This window comes from Cryptomeria japonica, chromosome 10 (genome assembly GCF_030272615.1).
Source record: "Cryptomeria japonica chromosome 10, Sugi_1.0, whole genome shotgun sequence".
Classification (NCBI taxonomy): domain Eukaryota; kingdom Viridiplantae; phylum Streptophyta; class Pinopsida; order Cupressales; family Cupressaceae; genus Cryptomeria; species Cryptomeria japonica.
Window position 1 is genome coordinate 484,405,167 of NC_081414.1, and position 12,756 is coordinate 484,417,922.

Sequence of the window (12,756 nt, forward strand, 5' to 3'; positions counted from 1 at the left end):
TGCCTTTCTCTTAGATGAATAACCAAGAAATATTCCTTCATCACTTCTAGGATCAAATTTGTCAATGTACTCATCTCTTCTAATATAGCATTTACTTCCAAATATTCTGAAATATTTAAGAGTAGGAGTATTACCAAACCATAGTTCATGAGGGGTCTTACTAGTTTCACCTCTGATGTGAACTCTGTTGAATTTACAAACTATTGTATTTACCACTTCTCTCTAGTATATATGAGGTAGATTTTCTTCTGATATTATACTTCTAGCTACATCCAAGATAGTTCTATTTTTCCTTTCCACAACTCCATTTGGCTGGGGTGTCTGGGGTGCTGATAATTGTCTTTTGATCCCATCCACTTCACATAATGTATTAAAATCCTTGGATTTAAATTCACCTCCTTGATCTAATATCAAACATTTGATTTTCTTGCCGGTTTCATTTTCTACCATCAGCTTGAATAGTTTGAATTTCCCAAATGCTTCAGATTTCTCTATGAGAAAAGTAACCCAACACATTCTTTAGCATAAAATACCTATCTCCTTGTATACTTCTAGTTCTTGCTGGACCACATAAATCAGTATGAATTAAATCAAGAACATTGTTAGACTTCTCTAGAATACTCTTGAAAGTTTCTCTAACTTGCTCTCCAAATTGACATTCCTTACATACTGGATTGTGAGGTTTAACAATCTTAGGTAAATCTCTTACCACCTTAGTAGTACTGATTTTCACAATGCAATCAAAATTTACATGACAAAGTCTCTTATGCCATAACCAACTTTCATCAATATGTGCAATCAAACATGCTTTCTCATTGTTGTTCAAATTGAAAGATATTACCTCTAGTCTGATTACCGGTGGCAATTTCCAAACCAGTTCTGTTTAAGATTTTGCATTTACCATTCTTGAATTGTAACTGAAATCCTTTCTCAACTAATTGACCAACACTCAAAGGATTATGCTTCAAACCTTCAACATAGTAGACATTATCAGTATTGTGCTTATCATCAAAAGACATAGTGCCTTTTCCTTTGATCAAACAAGCTTTATCATCTCCAAATATTACTAAACCTCCATTGTATTCCTAAAAGGTTAAGAATTTACTCTTATCACCAGTCATGTGATGTGAACATCCCGAATCAATAATCCATTCATCCTTATCTTCAACTTTAGCTGTCAGGGCCTGCTCTACCGGTTGAACAGTAGGTGTCAGTTTATCTTCTGTTATAGCAACAAAAGCCCATCCATTGTCTGCCGGATCCTCATTAGAATCATCAGTAACTCCGTCATCAACATAATAACAAGATTTGTCTCTATTCTTCTTAAACTTGTATTTTTGATAATTAGGGTTAGGCTTATATGTTCTTTTAGCTTCTTCTCTTAATCTTGCATGTCTATCAGGACATCTAGAAGCCATATGACCAATCTTATTACAGTTAAAACATTTAAAGGGTGTTTTACCTTCATACTTATTTCCAATTGGACCTTTAGGCATTTTCCTTGCAAATAGTGCTTCAAGTTCTTCAAGTTCTTCATTTTCTCTCCTAATATCTTCAAGTTCTCTTGCATAGAAGGCTTTCCAATCAGATTTCTCAAATTAAGATGATGATGATGCCTTGAAAGCTAGATCTGTCTTAATAGTAGTAACAGGACCAAATTCCTCAAGTTCAAAAGTTGAAAGTTTTCCAACCAAGGTGTCTCTAGATACTGATGCATTAGGTATTGTTCTCAATTCATTTCTAGCAGTAAATTTCATTTTATATGCCGTTGGCAAAGCTCTTAAAACTTTAGAAACAATCTCATCCTCACTTAAGGTTCCTCCACAACATTGTATACCCAAAACAATTTCATTTACTCTTTCCATAAAAGAAGAAATTATTTCTTCTTCTTCCATTTTCAGACTTTCATACTTGACCCGGAAGCATTCAAGTTTTGCAATTTTGACTATGGAATATCCTTCATTCAATGTTTCTAGTTTGTCTAAAATAGCTTTAGTAGTAGATCTATCTGATAATCCCATGACTTGTTGATCTGATAATGCGCTCAAAAGTGCTTCTCTTGCTTTGCAATCATTTTCTTCATCTTTAGCTAAGGTTGGTGGATTAGGTTGACCTTGAGTAGCAACAGTATAACCATTCTTTGTAACATCCCATATGTCCTTTCCAATGCAATTCAAATGTGTCTCCATCCCGATCTTCCATATGCCATAGTTAGTTCCATCAAGTTTCGGACTGTCCTTCCTAAAATAGTTAGAAGACATTGGATCTCCTCAAGTTGTTAAACTTCTGCAGAAAGAGGACTAAGCTCTAATACCAATTGTTAGGTCTCAAAGACAACTGAGGGGGGGGGGGGGGTGTGGGTGAATCAGTTGTCCAATAAATTCAACCAAGATTAACTTAACCAAAACTTAATGCTTAATGTCAGTAAACCAAACTTTATGTCGTAGACAGTTTTATCAGTTAATTGCAGTGCCAGTAAAGATTAATGCATGAAACATAAAGACAATAACATCCACAACACATAACACAAATATTTGTACGTGGAAACCCTGTAAGGGGAAAAACCATGGTGGGAAGCCTGACCCACAATCAAATGATACTACTGCAAATAGTATGTGTGTACAATATAGATTTTGCACATGCGGAAAGGCCAGCTGCCTAGAGTTCACTGCTAAATCACAAAATGAGAGTCACATTGACTACAATTGGATGGTTAAATCCAATGATAATGTACTACATAAAATAGAATCTTCATATGTTGGATTCAGTACTGGTTTAGTTCTGATTGCCTTCACAAAAACCTTCCTTCAACCTTCAAATGATGTCTACATGTATAGCTCTGCTTATTTTTGCATATACCTTATTACAATTCTTTTTCCAATCACATATCAATCTCACAAATGAGATCTTACATTTATACCATAACCTAAGACCAATTTAATAGGTCGGCTCACTAAAAGATATTACAATAAAATCAATTACAAATAAATTAATATCCGATGCATGATGTTGGCTCAATGCATTTACAATAATAATAAATCATCTCCATAATGTGTCATGCTCATCTAGAATAGATATGCCTACCGATGTATATCCTAGATCTATTTGCCGGTAACAACAAATATGCAAACCCGAATAAACCAATAACCAAATCACCAAAATCAAGTGATCAAATAATGTCTTAGACATAACCAAGTAGTTTTCAAGTCATTCCAAGTGCCGGTGAACAATATAATCTGTCGGTGAACCAAATACTGTCGACTATGCATAAGTCTCTGACTTGCCAGTGAACATAACCAAAGATCTCCAAGTGTTGACAAGTGTTGACAAGTGATGACAGGTGTTGACATTAATGACAAAACTATATCAACATATCCAAAATACCAATAGTTGCTTCCCAACAACTTCTAGGCCATTACAAAATGTATATACACTATACAAGGGTTCCATGAATTTAATCCCAAGGGTCATTGAGCAAAACTCAAGGGATTTCAAGTTGGAACCATGATTGGGCTCTTGAACCCTTACTCAGGCCGAGAGCAGTACAATAAGAGACAGTTTATAAACACACCTCAAACCTACACAAACAAAATATGCAAACACCTCCTGAGAAATAAAATATCATAGACAAGACCACCATGAAATAATAGTAGCAAGATCAATCCATTATGTATGGACTGCTACTCCAAAAATGAGAAAATACAAGGTAAAATCTGGAAATTGTCTTCAAATTCTATTCAAACATGCTCAAAGATATTCCAACCCATGTACAATCATTCTCAAAGAATTTTATATGCCATTTTGGTCATAACCAACTCTTCATCAGTTTCCTAACCACCAATCTGCTCAAAAAATGCAAAGTTGTTCAAAAAGTTGCGAAAAGTTGTCAAGCAACAATGACAACTTTTGCTCAAATGTGCATTTTTGCATTTCTACTCATACTAAACCTCCTAGGATGACTTCCTAACATCAAAATGACATGCCTAAATTCTTAATGAGGCTTTACAAGATGTTTAACATCATAATGCAAATTTATACCATTTTAGGCTTACAAGGGCTCATAGGCCAAATTTGAGAAAACAAACAACCTAGGTGACAATCATCCTTCAAATAAATATCAAACACACATGTGGACCTCTAAGTAGTCCATTATTCAAGCACTAATCCAAAAGATGGAATATCAAACCAAAATTTTTAAAATGCATCAACAAACTGGTTAAAAACTAGGTGCTCCTGCACCAGACTTCAACCGGTAAAAGAGAAGATTTTGATGGAATCAGTAAATCGGTGATGGTTGGAGACTTGTGGTTTGAGACACAAGATTTTATGATGGATTTGTGTATGTGACCTGAACCACATCTTATTTTGATTACTGGAAGGCATGTTTTGAATTTCTGATGGAGTTGTGCTAGGGTTTTAGGACCAGTGATGAATTCACTCAACTGGTAATGATTTATGCTATGATGGTGATTGATGACAAGTCTACATGAAGTTGGTAACATGACACAACCCACATGAAATATTTAATTGTTGTTTTGGCATGATTCAAGGAATAATTTCTTGGGAATCAGCTAAACACTTAGTAAAGTGTTTTGAGGATACAGATCAAATTTTCGTAATGGGTTACGATCAACCAATGGTTTATATTGCATTGTAAATTGTTGTAATGATCTGGATATTGATCTAATATGATTTGTATTGTAAATTCAATATGTAATTAGGTTTTATGGCCAATCTAGTTGAGATGTCTATTTAGGGTGACACAACCGATGTTTCATGTGTCAATGGCATTAGGAGAATGAGTTAAGCTGTCCTAGAGAAGATAGAGATTTGCCTGAGTGTTGTAGAGTGTGAAGCATATCTGGATCTGATTTAGCAAGCTGAAAGTGCAAAGTAACAGATCATTTTTCATTATTGTTCTCTAACAATTACAACAACATAAATCCCTTAACCAGGTAGGTCTTAACAGGCCTTTGGCATCTAAGTCCCCTAACAGGGCAGCTCACAAAAGAGTGTTTAAATCCTCTAACCAAGTTTATCCTAACAGATCATTAAGCTCCTAACTGGAGTGATAGGAAAATCCCTTAACTGGGTGACTCCTAACAAGGCGTATTGTAAGCTCCTCATAGGGTTAAGCTCCTAATAGGGCGTACTTTGAAAGAGTACAAATTAGTGTGGGTACCAATCCCCACCGTGGTTTTTCCCATTAGGTTTTCCATGTCAAAAATCTTGGTTTTCATGTGTGGAATGCCTTTTCATAGTGTTTATGTTTTCATGCATTTTTTCTAGATTACCGGTTATGATAAGTTTACTATTGTTTATCAGAGATCCGTGAGTGGTTACCAATAATGTTAATGAATTGATAAGATAAATTATTTTTCTCTGATAATAGGTCAATATGGGTATGTGTTGATCAGATATCTAGTTGGTGAATATTCTGATTAATAAGATTGCATAACAAGTGTATGAGATCTGCTAAAGGGATAGATTCATGTATTGAATAATTTCAGATATATTGTAAATGGTATTTTGATTTGAAGTTATAAATTGTGTTAATACTGAGTCACCCCCCCTCTTAGTATTAATCGAATCCTCATAGGATTAACACAATGTATTTACAATTGCTATTTTGGGTTACAATAGTGAGTTTATTTGCAAGAAAATTTCATACATCCTATATATAGCGTTGAAACTCTATTGCAAGGATTTAATTTAAGAGAAAAATCATTACCATGATTAGAAGAAGATAAAGAAACAAATATCATGCATAAGAAGGTAATGCATGTAATATGAGGAATGGGTGTGATAAATGAAAAAAGGACAAGGTTGATACTTTAGGAAAGAACATACAAGAGAAAGTAAATGCCTCAGATAGAGGTAATTATCCTTTTTTGACTTGAGAGACCAATATCAATATACTTTTCATGATTTGGCAGAGTAGATACTTAGAAGGAGATTATTTTTTTATGTGTATGATGAAAGAAGAAACAATGTTGGGATGGGTAGAACACATATGAATCAATTTGAAGATGTAGATACTAGAAGGTGTGACATTCTTAACCAAGATATAGGTGCCCAAAAATTTAACCAATATCAACCTTCTCCTATTAGGTTCCAAGTATCCCAGATTGATCAAAATTTTCAAAATTTTGATTGGAAAATAGAAAATGAAATAAACAAAATTTTGGATGAGGAATGATTGATCAAGTTAGATAGAAAAGTCAATAAATTCAATATGAGATCAATTAGTTCATATAATCTCATTCTCACACTACTCAAAAACATGTATGTAGTCAATAAAATGCACAAAACACTCATAACTAGAAAGTGCATTACAAGCATCAAACCTAGCGCAACCTAGAGTTGCAAAATGTAGCATAAAAAATGGGAAAATCCTAGGAGATAATATCAGAGGTTTGCACCTTTTTTCGTAGCACTTAGATGGAGGTAATTTCTTTTCATTATGCTCCATTTGACTGGTTGACCGCTCAGAAACCCTAATTCCCATGTGGCACCTAGTAGGATCACCTTGGTCCCACTAGACTACCTCAGAATCTCCATCTGAGTGGGCATTTCTGGTCATCAACATCGCATTTTGTGCTACATGGGCTCCTTTTTTTCAAAAGTAAATAAGACAAATGAATAGTGTCATTTTCACTATTTAAGGTATTCTCTCTCCTAAACTCTAATTTTGCATATTCCACTTAATATTTTGTATCTTGAGCTAGAGAAATCCGATTCTCACACTATTGGTTGCATTGGAACCATTTTTTAGTTCTCTTCCTTACCAAATATTCCTCTATTTTCTTTGGTCTTATATCAAGATTTGTAGTGAGAATTTGTCTTTTCTTCTTTTAACAATTCAATGTGGTAAACATGATACCCTGTTTCAACTCTCTAATTAGCAAGTTGAAATAGGGGGCATATAGCTATTGGCAACAACAATACATGAAAACTGAGAGGGGGGGGGGGTGAATCAGTTTTAACCAAACTCAACCAAATTGACCTTAACTTCAAATCTGATCAAGAATGACAAGAACAAAGATAAATACCATATCAACAAAACACATAACACATGGATTTTTGACGTGGAAAACCTAGTCAAGGGAAAAACTATGGTGGGAACCTACCCACAATATGATGATACTCTACAGTACTATGTGTAAATATTATAATGGGGAATGCACATTCATTTAGGCACACTTCTTAGAGCTCACTGCTCAAAAACAATAAAGGGCTACAACCCTAAGAAGGCTCACTTCCTTACAAAGATCGGACAACAATCTAGATTACATGAAATGAAAGCAAAGCATCTCCAAATGCTTGATTATAGTTCCAGTTAAGCACATTGTCTGCACTGCAACACTTCTCTACTTTTCCACATACTTCTGAAAGATCAATTCACTTGTTTGATATACAACACTCTCAAAGAACACAGACACAACTGTAGACACACATCTTACATGATTACAACACTTATTTATACAAATCATTAACCTTAACCTCAGAGTCAGCTCAACACATAAGACCTAATTACAAAATTACATCACACGATACATAAATAAATATGTGGACCAATACAATATCGACAAGGACATAACATGGACCCAAATCAAATCCTCGAACATGTAACACCACCGAATATCCTGCCAAGGTCATCTGCAAAACGCAACAACCATCAAGTTGTCCAGAAAGTCGTATAACACAAAGGATACCACTAGACTAATAAAATATTCAATAATGCGCACAAAGATCAATGTGGACCACTAAAGCACATAGAACACAATTGAAGAACATCAACAAGCACTGTGAATTCCTCTACAATGACTCAGATAACTAGAATCATCATTATTTCATCACCAGAGCTCAAGAACACCAACAACAAACTAAAATATACACATGTGAAGTTCCAAATCATGAACCACTCAAAATGAGGACACACATGAATGTCCCAAACATTCTCCAAAATCCACACAACATAATGAATCAATTACGGAACAATACAAATGAGAAATCATAACTTTGCAATACAAAACCAACCAAAAATCAATCATCACACCAGATCACATAACTCGATCAAATCACCTCCTAGAACACTGAAACTCATACTAAATCAACTAGAGATAAGTATCTCAAAACCCATTAACCCACATCAGCATATCTGCAATAAATCACCCAAACCAACTCTTTGCAACATCGAAGAACAAGAAACATAGGAATATGTTGAGATCAGTGACAACAACACATTCCACCAACTCTAATATCTAACAATAGCTGCCCTCAAATTTCATCATTCTTAGTAAGCATTTAGGTGATATTTTTACTTCAACTAACAATGTGGTTTTGTTGGATGCGGTTCCTAACATTGTATTACCGATACCACTAGGGGCTTTGTCCAACATATTATGGATATATGCTTTTTCCCATGAAGGTTTACTTTTTTGTACTTTAGCTTGCATATGCATGTAGTGTCATATGACTGCTAAAGTGGGGGATAAATATAACATCATAAATTGTACACCCTTAATTAGGGTTGTCCAATTTTATGTTTAGGTTAGAACTTGCCTTAGTGTGTTGCATTGCATTTTTAATTTTCAAGGTTCCTTTAAGTATTTAATTATTAATTTAATTAAATCTAAGGTACTTTCTCACCCATTCACATATTATAAAATTGGGCCCTTAATCCTAAGTGTTCCCCTTTTTATTTTATTTTAATTAATCCTGATAAAGTCCTGATTTTGAACTTCAAAGCGCTTTTTTGCACATCTAAACACCTTGGATTGATGCACCGATCTGTATTTGACTTTGTAATCACGATAGTTTTCTCCCCTAGAAAGTTGGAAAAAAGTCAGCTGGACCATAGCGAGCACCACCATGGTCCTAACTTTTTCTCCCTGAATTTTGAGAGCTTAAAGTGATGGTATTATAATGTTTAAATCCTTCTTTGTGTGAAATTTTATCAATTATAGGTTGGCCTATGATCAAAATTAAAGTTAGGGTCTCATTTATATAACCTTTTGTTTCCTCATTTGAAGGATCCATTCTCTAGCAATTTTGAAGGAAACCTCTTATGAAGTGAAAGTGAAAGTTTTATGTAGAGTCTACAATTAGAAAATTCATCATTAATCAAGTATTCATAAATCTTTTTCATCAACCATGGAAGCTTAGGAGATATTGAAGAATAATAAGGAGATCATCGACTGTTGATTGGATTGTACCTCTCCCTTAGGGTTTGGTATGGTTTCATGTTATTTCGATATCTCTATGTGAGTTTCCAGATCTACATATCATTCATTTTCAAATTTACATTATTTCTTTAGATCCATATTGCAGTTGTGATTTGAAGCATTTACATTATGCTCATTTAGGGTTTTTACTCCAAACATGGTGTAGAACTTTGTTTTTGCATTTTAGCTAATAGGAATCTTACAATCACATGAGATTTGAGGGAAGACACACATTTCAATACTTTATTAGCTATTTGTAGAGGTGGAAATCACCAAATCAAGGGGTTTGACTAGGGCAAAACCCTATATAGCTTCCCATACACCATTTTTTTAGATTATAGGTGCAGTTACAAGTTTCCATCAGAGTTGCAAGTTTTCGAGAAATCTTAGTCAACAAGTGCAGATCTAGATCAAGAATTAGGACCTAGACCTCTGGGACCGAAGTACCTAGTGCCCTGGTCCTAGGACTAGAGCACCCAATGCCCTGGCCCCCCTCAATTGTTTGCAGATTTTGGCAATTCAGTTTTTAAGGGCTTCAAGTTGTAGATTCCCAGTTTTTGTCTCAATTCAACAACAAAGACCAGAGCACCTAGTGCCCTGGTCTAGCTCAATCAAGCTTAGATTCTAGTGATAGGTGCACATCAGAATTCCCTTTCCATCCCTATGCTTTGTATCTTAGTTTTAGTTTTGCATGTTTGTTATTTACTACTATCTTAGTTATTTTCATACTTTCACTAGCTTAGTTTGTTCACATCTTACATTTGACTCATTTCTCTCTCATATCAGCAAAGGTATAGAAACCCTAAAAGTATACCTTGACCCTATTTCACAAGAGCAAGTCAAAGTGAATCACTTCCTTAGTCTCTGTCGTATTCCAATGTGTGAATGAGAGTGGGATTAGGTCCTAGTTTACCCGATTTCATTTTCACCTTACAGACCTACACATGTCAAATTTATGACTTTGTGGTGCAGTTGCATGTTAAAATATGATTGAACATTGCATGTTAAAATATGATCAAAATCTAAATTTTGAAGTTGTGGTTGTTAGCAGATGCTACTCATGATATTTTTTTCTCGTAGGTGCAATTTTGACCGAGTTAAATTATAAAATCAAACTTATTGTTTCTAGATTATTAGAGGTGGGCACCTTTCTAAAGAAATTAGATGATAGGTTCAAGTTTTCCTCTTTCAAATTCAAAATATATGAGAGATTGAAAACCATAGATGTAGGGATCAAGACTGGATGTGTGTGATTGAACTTAGACAAAAAAAATAAGTTTTTTATTTTTTGTATGATTGATTGCTGATGATTGAGATGAAATATATAACAAAATTTTCAACATGATATGCTTTTTCAATCTTAGAGATAGGTACACCTATCCATATTTATCAATTTTTTAGGATACTTAGCTAATTACTTTGATTTATTAACCTCAATAAATTGAAAGATAATGTTGTATTTCTTCCCAAAATAAGCCTTTAACTTTATCTAGTATGTAGGACAAAATAACTCTTAAGATGTGATTTATTTGTATCTGTAGCATCGTAAATTGTACACACTTGCTAGGGTGGTACAATTTCACACCTAGTTTAGCACCCGCCTTGGCGCATTTTGCATTTTGCATTGCATTTCCCCTTTAGCACTTAATTAATTAATTTAATTAAGTCTAAGGTTCTATTTCATCATCATCTACATCATGAAGTTGGGCCCTTTCATTAAAGTGTGCCCCTTTCATTTTATTCTTCCAATACATCATTTAATCAAAAAACCCTAATTAGGTCCTATTTTGAACTTGGGGGATTGATTTCAGGGGTCAAAACATCTCGAAATCACCTGTAACTTCGGGATTCTCTCTAAAATCATCATATCCGACGGCCCTGAAAATTTGGTGAAAAGTTGCTGGGACCATGGCGCCCGGAGTGCACACGGTCCCGGACATTTTTCCCGAAATTTTAGGAGCGCGATCCAATCATAAAATAAAGATTAACCCCAAGAAATTGGTGGGAGATTCAATCTCTAGGTCAGCCAAAAGGTGAAATTAAGACCTAGGGTTTCATATATAAGAGCTCTCTTTCTTCATTGGAAAGGATCCAGAATTTTGGTTTCAAGGACCTTCTATGCAACGAAAGAGCAGATCTTTGAAGACTTCAACAACATTCAACATCCATCCATCAAGCATCCATCAATTTCATTCATCCATTTAGGGCTTTGAAGGCATTGAAGAACAATAAGGGATCACCGACTGAAGATTGGCTTGTACCCCTCCCTTGGGGTTGGGTATGATTTCATGTTGTTTTCATGTCTTTGCATAAGCTTCATCATATCATTTGTATTCATGCTTTAGATAACTTTGCATCTTGATTTGGAGCACTTACATTATCATATACAAGCAATTAGGGTTTACTTTCTAGGTTGCTCTAGTTTGCTTACTTGCATTTTAGGATCTTGCACACACACAAGGTCTGCACACACTACTTTTACAATACAACTTGGCTATTAATGGAGGTGGAAACCACCAAAGCGGGGGTTTGACTAAGGCAAAACCCTATATAGCCGCCCACCATACCTTTTCAAATATAAGTGCAGGTTTCGGGATTCGGACGACGCCGCAAGTTGCAGATCCGACTGAAGCAGACGGAGACTGAACTTCACACCAAATTCCAGCCCAGAAAGCTAGGACAGGGGCATGGGGCACCCTGGTCCTGCCAAGACAGGGGTGCTGGGCACCCTGGTCCCTGGGACAGGGGCGCTGGGCACCCTGGTCCTTTTGTCAAACAACAAGTTTCAGCATTTCTGACAGCTTTTCAGGTTGCAAAACAGCAGTTTCAGGAGCAGTTTCAGGAGCAGAATCAGGACAGTGGTGCCCGTGCCCCCGTCCTGAACATTTTCACTCAGATTTTAACTCCGTGTACGCATTTGCATTCTTGTCTTGTCCTTGTGTTTATAGCTTTCCATTGTTTAACCTTAATTTTGCAATCTTGTTATTAGTTCATACTTGCACTTTGGGATTAAGAATTGAACTTGTATCATTTTATCTTTCAATTAAAACAAAAGAATAGAAACCCTAATAGGTAGCCCGTGGCTCTCTCTTTCACAAAAAGAAGTAGCCAATTGTGTGATACCTCTAGGCTCTTTCGTATTCCGCAATGTGTGTCAAAAGGTAGGATTAGGACATGTTAGCCTAGTCTCGCTTTTTCCCCTACACATTTTGGTGAACCTGACGTGAACCTTATTATTGCTTTCTCTTGCATTACATTTGTTAGATCTAAATCTAGATTTAGCATGTTTCATTTAAGTTCATTTTCAAAAAAAAAAAAAAGAAGAAGAAAAAAAAAAAAGGAGTGTGTTTTGGTTTCTTTGCATTGTGTGTTTAAGTTTTATGCAATTTTTATTTCAAAATGTCATATTTTTATTTGCAAGATGTTCATATTTGTGATGATTATGAGTTAGATGAAGCTTTAGATGAGTTTTTGAAACCTAAAGATACCAAACCTTCATTTTACCAAAAACTCATAAACATTGTTACTA